General features: G+C 41.9%; 1 long non-coding RNA gene across 1 annotated transcript; it reads left to right on the top strand.

The window, feature by feature from the left end:
* The first annotated feature begins 1944 nt into the window (after window positions 1-1944).
* On the top strand, window positions 1945-9757 carry LOC142495968 (uncharacterized). The gene is made up of 5 exons (XR_012801874.1): window positions 1945-2060; window positions 2548-2594; window positions 3869-3978; window positions 6880-6927; window positions 9517-9757. It is a non-coding gene; the product is annotated as an uncharacterized LOC142495968 (long non-coding RNA).
* The last annotated feature ends 551 nt before the right edge of the window (window positions 9758-10308 follow it).

The raw sequence follows: 10308 nt of genomic DNA, 5'->3' as shown, positions 1-10308 counted from the left end.
TCCTTGGTGTCAACCTTGTTTACTGTTTAGCTGTGTCTTTTAAATTAGAAAGCAAAAGGTCCATAACACACACGATAACTTGGAAACTGTAAATGCATTTTATTGCTCAAAGGAGCGGCCATCTTTAAAACTCCCATTGACTTAAATTTTAGGGAAAACATTCTCATAAAGATGAAGACATAGAAATTAACTCTCAGAGTTTTTTTTAGTGATCTAAAAATGTGAAGGTCTAGTTATATAAAACCACAGTAAATATAGGGGGTAGAACTACTGCTCCCCAAGAGTAGCATCATATACTGGAAATCAGGAGTTGCACAACACGGTGTAGGAGTGAGTAGCCAGGAGCTTGCATGCCATTAACACACGCACACACACCCCATCCCAGAATTCTGTCAAACATTGCATGTAGATACAGGAACATGTGTGCTTGGTCACTAGCAGCACCAGCAACTCTCAGAACTCTTCCCATCTTTGGTGCATGGAAGAAAGGAGTTGTATTGATCCTGCTGGAGAGAAGGGGTGAACGTATGGTTGAAGAAGTGACCACACAGATCATGTTGGCAAAATAAAACACCATCATTGATGCACCAGCTCTTTACATGTTCCCAGAATCACTTTCCAATGCCTGCAAAGACATATTTTGCAGCAGGGGCTCCCATAATCAGTGCTGCCAACATCTTCCTGCTTTGCTGCACCTGCTCTAGAAAAGTAGGACCCCATGCTGTTGGTTAGCTATGTTTTTACTACCAACTCACAAATGTGTCTTTTTCTCTATCTACCGGTATCATTGTTATTGGTATGTATGCTAGGAATAAACCTGATTTAAGCATCTACCTCTGTCCCCAAGACTATCTGAAGTGGGAATGAAAGTGAACACAATATACTCAAAATTGTATAAAGAATGGATGGGTGTATGGGGCATGCAGAAGTGGTACAGATCAAGAACTGCTAAGGAGTCCATGGTTATACTCTTGGGGGAGCGATATTCTACTAGTTGTAAGATGTGCATATCCATGTGGAAAGAGCCCTTTTCGCTTGGATATGCAGGTTCCTGTATTCTGAAAGCACTTCTTGTATGTCCAAACTGTGTGAAAAAGGCTTTATTAAAATGCTGAGGTTCCTCATAGAGTATACATTTGCATATTGTCTAAATATTTGAATTAGGCTCTGGTATGAAACTCTTAAGGCAGAAACTTGCAGCGCTCACTTATAGGAAAACACGTACTCAATTATGAATTTAAACCGTTACAGACTTTGGTAATGTATACACAAACGGTTCTGTACTGTGCTCTACTAATGGTTCAGTTCCACAATGGTCCCAAAAGATTGTTTAGACAATTTACCAATGTAATCAACTTCCTTAGAAAGATTAAATCCCCTTTAAAGTAAAACATTCACTTGCTTCTTGTGGAAAAATAAGTGTTTCCTTTAGCAACCTCTCGGTTTATACAGCAGGTTGCAAACCGTCTTATTATTAAAGAGATTAGGCTACAAGGAATGACATACTGGTCTTAGAAGTGGGGGAGCCTATCTCATGATCTTATAGCTTGAGGCAAATCACTTTATCTCCCTGTTCCCCGAGGTGTTATTCCATAAAACACCATTCAAGGGGATGTGCCATGTAGGGCCATACATACCAAGTAGTGCTGCTCCGTAAGACATCTTCCAGTGCCCCGAAGGCCCCTTAGCAGTGCTGGACTTTGTCTTACGGAGTAGCACTGCTTAGTTAAGGTGGACCTAAATGTAAGCTTACTGCAGCCGGGTTTCTGCAAAAGCTTTCAAATCAATTCCAACGACCTAACACCCACGACGAGTAGATGCAAGTTCTGGCAAACTAAAATGCAAAAGTTTCAGTAAAGGCTAATCTGCCGGTTCTACCTGTTCTGGTGGGGGTTGGCTGTCTGCGCCGCCTCCGCCCAGCCTCAGCTTCACTGGCCATGCACAAGTACCTTGTGCAATCTGAGCTGCTGAGGATGTACTAACCAGGGAGGGACCAAGAGATTTACAATACAAAACAAGAGCTGCAGTCCTTACCAGATCTTTCCAGACTTGGCACACAGGTAACATCAGCTTCTCTCTCCTACTTCTAATTGTTTTGTATTCTATCTATCTATATATAAATATATATACACATACATACACACACATATATATATATATACTTTTTTGTTGTAAATCTTTCTTCCTTAAATGCTCTAATTTTTCAGTCTGTATCTCTACTCCATTCTGCCTTTATTTCGGTCCATCCACTTTCCAGATTTTGTTTATTCCAAATTCTGCAAACATTATTTTCTCTATCCCATCATGGGCTTGCATGGTGTTTGTGTATATGTCATTGCCAGTAGATATATGCCATGCTTGTTATCTAAGGCATAGACCTCCATGACTGAGGAATTGTCTCGTGATAACTTCATATTGTCGTGCCCTGCAGTAAATGATGATTCTATGAGAGAGGCAATTTAGTAGCTTTGTCCACCTCCCAAATCCCAAAGCTGGAATACGCAGGCTGCAGATCCTGAGTCCATCGTCTTAACTTTCTCTTTCCAGGTGTGAACTAAACCGAAAAAAAAAGAACATGTCAGCAGTTAAGAAATGTAAGTAGAGTTGACAAGTGTTTAGACTCCAGTGGTTTATTGGCTGAAATCTTGGCAATTTTCCCTTTTTTTATGAATAAAATTAGTCACGTGTAAGTATTTTAAATAGTTTTTGAAAGGTGACATTTTACAGCAGGGTTTTTAAAAAGGAAGCTTTATTGCTTGTCTTGTTGCCCCTGATGATAATTAAGTAAAAATCCTAGCGAATAAGATATATGGCGATTAATGCTTAGGATCTTAATGGCCCTAGGTCAGTGTTAGGCAACATGATATACCTCAAGGGCGACACGTGCATCCCTTAAGCCCTCAAAAGGGCTGCACATTACCTATATAATATATATGTATAGGTGCACAGGCAGAAGTGAAGTAGCACTCGTGGGTCGGAGCATCTCCCCACCCTCTCCAGGCAGCAGCTTAATGCCGGCACACTGATGAATACTGCTCCACTCTTCTCCTTACACTGGGAACTAGTAATGAGCATGGTTATTAGGCAACTCAGGGAGTGGAGTGAAGCTATGATCTCCACCAGCAACTTCTTCACTACCTCTGCACAGGAGATAGAAGGAGAGCAGACTGCTAGGGTGGCCAGCGGTTGGGGGCTTCAGGTGAAGCTGCTAAAGGTCGTATTGCCCACCAATGTCCTAGGTGCTATGTGGGGAAATTCTTTTATGGATTAATACGAGAGTTCCGAATAGATCTTTTGGATTCTTATTGGTTTCTTCATGTGTACTGATAATCTGCTGTCTGCTGGGGACATGTGACTCTACCACTCTGACTTATCCTGCAGCGTCTGCAACAACCACATCCATCACAGCACTTAGGGGCTACCTCTCCAATATGGCTTGATTGTACATTGTTTCTCTGTCTCATTGAGGACCACATGGAAAGAGTAAATACTATTGAATTAAGGCCCATATTTAGTAGGCGGTTTTATTACATAAGCCAGCTCCTGGTGCCAGAAGTCACCGTACAGACCTTTTAGTGAATGGTGCTGGAAGGCATCTTATTGTATAGCACAGCCTCATATACAGTATATGGGCCTATATCATTTAGGAAACCTCCAAAAGCATGTAAAAGAGAACAAGATTTGAATTTATTTCAATAAGAACTTGAGTGGAAATGGTGCAGAAAAGTGTGTGTATATATATATTCACACACAAACATGTGTATATATCTATATATATATATATATATCTATATATATATATATATATATATCATGTTTGAATATTTGGTTAAGTGGTTGCTCACCCGCTTCTGTTGAATAATTGTAGGGTTTGGAAAGGACGATGATAAGGATAAAGATAAAGATAAGGACAAGGACTCAGAGAAGAAGTGTGAGGGAAAAAAAGACAAGAAGGACAAAAAGAAAAAGCAGAAAAAGGTAAGGGTTTTTGAGAGACATTTTCCTTAACCGTTGACTGGTAGTTAGTACATACACCTGTCTCACACTGACTGGTAGTTAGCACATATACCTGTCTCACACTGACTGGTAGTTAGCACATACACCTGTGTCACGCTTACTGGTAGTTAGCACATACACCTGTGTCACATTGACTGGTAGTTAGCACATACACCTGTGTCACGCTTACTTGTAGTTAGCACATACACCTATCTCACACTGACTGGTAGTTAGCACATACACTTGTCTCACACTGACTGGTAGTTAGCACATACACCTGTCTCACACTGACTGGTAGTTAGCACATACACCTGTCTCACACTGACTGGTAGTTAGCACATACACCTGTCTCACACTGACTGGTAGTTAGCACATACACCTATCTCACACTGACTGGTAGTTAGCACATACACCTGTCTCACATTGACTGGTAGTTAGCACATACACCTGTCTCACACTGACTGGTAGTTAGCACATACACCTGTCTCACACTGACTGGTAGTTAGCACATACACCTGTCTCACACTGACTGGTAGTTAGCACATACACCTGTCTCACACTGACTGGTAGTTAGCACATACACCTGTGTCACACTGACTGGTAGTTAGCACATACACCTGTCTCACACTGACTGGTAGTTAGTACATACATCTGTCTCACACTGACTGGTAGTTAGCACATACACCTGTCTCACACTGACTGGTAGTTAGCACATACACCTGTTTCACACTGACTGGTAGTTAGCACATACACTTGTCTCACACTGACTGGTAGTTAGCACATACACCTGTCTCACACTGACTGGTAGTTAGCGCATACATCTGTGTCATGCTTACTGGTAGTTAGCACATACACCTGTGTCACATTGACTGGTAGTTAGCACATACACCTGTGTCACGTGGACTGGTAGTTAGCACATATACCTGTGTCACGTGGACTGGTAGTTAGCACATACACCTGTGTCACGCTGACCGGTAGTTGACACATACACCTGTGTCACACTGACTGGTAGTTAGCACATACACCTTTGTTACACTGACTGGTAGTTAGCATATACACCTGTGTTACACTGACTGGTAGTTAGCACATACTGTACACCAGTGTCACACTGACTGGTAGTTGGCACACACACCTGTGTCACACTGACTGGTAGTTGGCACATACACGTGTGTCACACTATCTGAGTCTGTTCAGTAGTTACTAATGCAGAAGTAAAAGGGAACATATTTCTAAAAAAAAATGTAATTATTACCAGGTGTAATACAGCAGTGTTTAATTATTGGTCTAATGTACTGTGTGTTATTCCTGTTACACTTAAAATAGGATTGCACTGTGTTTCTATAATGTATGTGTAATACCCATGGACTGTATTATTATAGCATGGGTGCAATATGCATGTGGCTGTATTATTATAACATGGGTGCAATATGCATGTGGCTGTATTATAACATGGGTGCAATATGCATGTGGTGGTGTTATTATAACATGGGTGCAAAATGCATGTGGCTGTGTTATTATAACATGGGTGCAATATGCATGTGGCTGTATTATTATAACATAGGGGCAATATGCATGTGGCTGTGTTATTATAACATGAGTGCAATATGCATGTGGCTGTATTATTATAGCATGGGTGCAATATGCATGTGGCTGTGTTATTATAACATGGGTGCAATATGCATGTGGCTGTGTTATTATAACATGGGTGCAATGGGCATGTGGCTGTGTTATTATAACATGGGTGCAATATGCATGTGACAGTGTTATTATAACATGGGTGCAATATGCATGTGGCTGTGTTAGTATAACATGGGTACAATATGCATGTGGCTGTATTATTATACTGTAGCATGGGTGCAATATGCATGTGGCTGTGTTATTATAACATGGGTGCAATATGCATGTGGCTGTGTTATTATAACATGGGTGCAATGTGCATGTGGCTGTGTTATTATAACATGGGTGCAATATGCATGTGGCTGTGTTATTATAACATGGGTGCAATGTGCATGTGGCTGTGTTATTATAACATGGGTGCAATATGCATGTGACAGTGTTATTATAACATGGGTGCAATATGCATGTGGCGGTGTTATTATAACATGGGTGCAATATGCATGTGGCTGTATTATTATAGCATGGGTGCAATATGCATGTGGCTGTGTTATTATAACATGGGTGCAATATGCATGTGGCTGTGTTTTTATAACATGGGTGCAATATGCATGTGGCGGTGTTATTATAACATGGGTGCAATATGCATGTAGCTGTGTTATTATAACATGGGTGCAATATGCATGTGGCTGTGTTATTATAACATGGGTGCAATATGCATGTGGCTGTGTTAGTGTAACATGGGTGCAATATGCATGTGGTGGTGTTATTATAACATGGGTGCAATATGCATGTGGCTGTGTTATTATAACATGGGTGCAATATGCATGTGGCGGTGTTATTATAACATGGGTGCAATATGCATGTGGCGGTGTTATTATAGCATGGGTGCAAAATGCATGTGGCTGTGTTATTATAGCATGGGTGCAATATGCATGTGGCTGTGTTAGTATAACATGGGGACAATATGCACGTGGCTGTGTTATTATAACATGGGTGCAATGTACATTGTTGTCTTATTATAACATGTTTGCAATATGCATTGCTGTGTTATTATAGCAGTTGCTACGTGGTATAACATGGTTGGAATATGCATGTGCTATATGGAGGAGTAGATGTTTGCTATGCAGCATAATATGGTGCACATAGTAAGTGGTATGATGAATAGCTTGTATCAATAATGTGCTTGTGCTGTACAATGTAACAGATGGGTGATCTGGTATGTAACTACAATGTAAGTTGATCTTTAAACCTGTTCTTCTTTCCCAGGAAGGCGATAAGTCAAGCAGCAGTTCCAGCTCTGACAGCGACTCTGATGTAAGACCGCGCTACTTCCAGCATTATAGCTTTCTGTCATATCAATGACACAGAGACTTATATATACATACTGATTCCTCTGTGCATATTACTTCCAAAGCCTTACACCTCCTCCCCACTCAACCACAGTGGGAATTATGGCGCCATATATCTGTCAACATCATAGGCTTTGAAGGTCACTCAAAGCAGCAGTTGATGTCCCCAGATGAACATGTTTGACCTTTCTAAAACTGAACATGTACAATAGTGGCGGGTTTTCTGACTGCATAGTGCCACATGCACTATGGTTACCGTAATATAATCCAAAAGTCAGTTTGAAACTTTGTCTATATTGACTAACCAATTATTAATGTTAATGTAGAGAAAGGGGTTTAACCCCCGTAACCAGCGCTCAAGAGCTAAAGGCAGAAACAATGTCCATGAACACAACCAGTGAGGCTATATCATAATCCCACGGAGCCCCACATAATAGCGTGGACAATGAAACCAGGCAGGGGGTGAATATGGAGGAGAAAAACAGAATGAGTAGCCAAACGGAATCCCCACAGTGAGGTGGGAGACCGGAGAGCACCCAACCTGTTAGCTCCTGTTAACTCCTCCTGTGGTCACACACTGGCTCCGGACCTCCACATTAGCAAGTACTTAGCTGTTCAGATGCCAGAGAAAAGGGAACCAGCCTGGAATCGGTCGTTGCAGGTAGCGTGCTCTAGCCGAAATGCAGCAGACAAATGTGAAGAGAAGGAGGCGATGTCCTTGTCCTTGTACAAGAACCCAAAATGCAATCAATAAAAAATGGTGGTTTATTGTGGAAAAACAGAGAAATACATATCAATAGCGCGCTGACGCGTTTCGGACCCGACGGGGTATATTGTCAAAGAGTCACGAGTTTTTATTGATTGCATTTTGGATTCTTGTTCCGGACAGCTGTGCATCGCCTTCTTCTCTTCACAATTATTAATGGTTAATTGGAACACTCTTTTCTGCTTTAGGTGGAAATTTTAGGAGGCCGCTCCAAAAAATGTAAAATCAATTATTTTCCAAAATGACTGGAGGATTTCACAATTAACGGCGTGATCACGATAAAAATGGATATCGAGGTCCCTTATACCAAGGTTTTTTTTTGACCGGCTGTGTGAGACCGAACCTTAGAAGGGCAATTGATAGAGTGATAATTCTGGGTAGAAACACAGGAAACGGAGTAAGAAGTATCTGCTCTCCCTGTTCCCTCCTCAATTGTCATTCCAAGTAATACTTGGCACCTTTATATATAGCCTACTTGATGTATTTGATTCAGAGAGAAATCGTAACCTATCACCTTGGCTGCCAGAATTGACTGCAACGTTGCATTGCAATGAGTTTCTAGCCCTCGCTGTCAGACTCTTACCAGACCTGTACATTTTCTTTGGTGTCAGTCTCTGCTGTCCTTTAACACAGAGTTATAAAGTGCAGTAGGCACTGTTGATCACTAATGACCATTCGCAATCAGGGCCGCTTTATACATTAGGCCGACTAGGCACAGTGCCTCGGGCCTACGAACCTTTTAGGGCCTACAATATTTCACTTGAAAAAATACCTAAACAAAAAAAATCACAAAATAAGAGAAAACAGCAAATTTTAATGTAAAATGCCTTCGAAGTATCGATACCTTTAAATATCGAAACAAAAGTATCGATGCCAAATATCGCTAGTATCGAAAGAAACAAGCAAACGATGAAATTAGCATAAAAATGAGTAAAAATATCGGACACACAGGCCTCTAGAACTAAAAGTGCCTAGGGCCTACGAAGGTCTTAAACGGCCCTGTTTGCAATGGGGAGTTCTTCGTGTTAGGTAAATCAGGGCCATGCAGTATGAACGCATTGGGTTAACTATAACACATGCTTGGCTACCATGTATGCAGCTGTAAGTGTGTAGAGCAGGAGTTGCCAACTCAAGTCATCAAGGGCAACCAACAGGTCAGGTATTAAGGATATTGATGGCCATCAGTCAATTGGTGGCCCTTGATGACTGGAATTGGCCACCCCTGGTGTAGAGCACAGTATTCAGCATTGCTGCTGTAGCATGTTTATTTTAGGACAGGTGGCACTTTCCAATTAACTACTTTAACCCCTGCGACCTAAAGCAATATATTGCAGGTCACTCTAGCTCTCAATGTGTAAGCCAACCCCAAAATCCCACTTCAAAGAATAACGATTCTACTTAGTGGGATATATTGATTAGGTTAATAATGTCTCTTAGGTTATTGATGTATATTTGTCACTAGCTCTCTGTCCTTGTCTTTTTCCTCCCTTTCTTTCTTTATCACTCTGTGTGTATGTCCCTGCGGTCTTTCCTTATATACCTTCCCAAGAGGGGACATGCACAAAGGTGGAGAAGCTACCAGCTAGGGGAAGAATTGCTTAGCAATGTGGTTGCTCTTCGGGTCTTTCAACTACCCCTTTGTTCACCCACTATCAGAGATCAGTCACTTTCTGTCCAATAGAAGTTCCCTGTCCTATTTAATCTTGTGTCCTATTTTCCACATAGTATATTATGCCGGAGACATCTCTCACCTTCTAACGCCTCCGTTTTTTTCTAAATACTTCACAGGGAGGAAAGAAAAAGAAGGATAAGCACTAGAAGCCACTGAGCCACTGATTGAGCCACGTGTGCTGAAGCAGGGATATATTTGGAAAACCTGACTTGTTGGTGGCCCTTGAGGACTGGAGCTGCCCACCCCTATCCTAAGCTGTATGCATGTTTTGGATGTACTGTACATGTCATTTTTATATTCCATGCCCGGCTTGAGATGAACGTCTGTGGCGTTCTCGGAATAAAGATTAGAAAGGAACTGTGTGGTTTCAGTTATGTGTTTCAAAGCGTACGATATTCTGATCAGTGTGCGCATATTTTTGGAAGAATGGGACATTGGGTTGTGGCTGTCTTGCCGGGACCAAGTGCCGCCCGCGTTTGGCCGCAGAGGGGACCTCCGCCGCAGCCGATCCGCTCTGCTGCTGGACCTTCTGCCGCTGGCTGCATCTACAGGAAGATATGTTTTAGGGTAGGGGTTAACGTTAGGGGTTTTGCGGTTAGGATATGCGGTTAACTTTTAGGGTAAAGGCTCAGGTTACTGACTTACCATCGTGGGGAAGCGGACGGCGGCGGAGGATCCCTGCGGCGAGGTCACTGGTGGTGAAAATACCGGTGGAGATTTGATCATGGTGAAAACAGCCGCAACCAAATATCCTAAACCGGTGTTTTGGGGGATTAAATTGAAGATCAATATCAATATCATGATTATAAAATGATTTGTAATGGGGCTGGAATTCTAACTGCGAGTGTTACATAGTTACATTATATAGCTACATAGTCAGTGGCGGATTCCCCCAATAGGCCCGGGCC

The sequence above is a fragment of the Ascaphus truei genome, chromosome 5 (genome assembly GCF_040206685.1).
Source record: "Ascaphus truei isolate aAscTru1 chromosome 5, aAscTru1.hap1, whole genome shotgun sequence".
NCBI classification, from domain to species: domain Eukaryota; kingdom Metazoa; phylum Chordata; class Amphibia; order Anura; family Ascaphidae; genus Ascaphus; species Ascaphus truei.
This window is presented reverse-complemented; position numbering and strand designations above follow the sequence as displayed.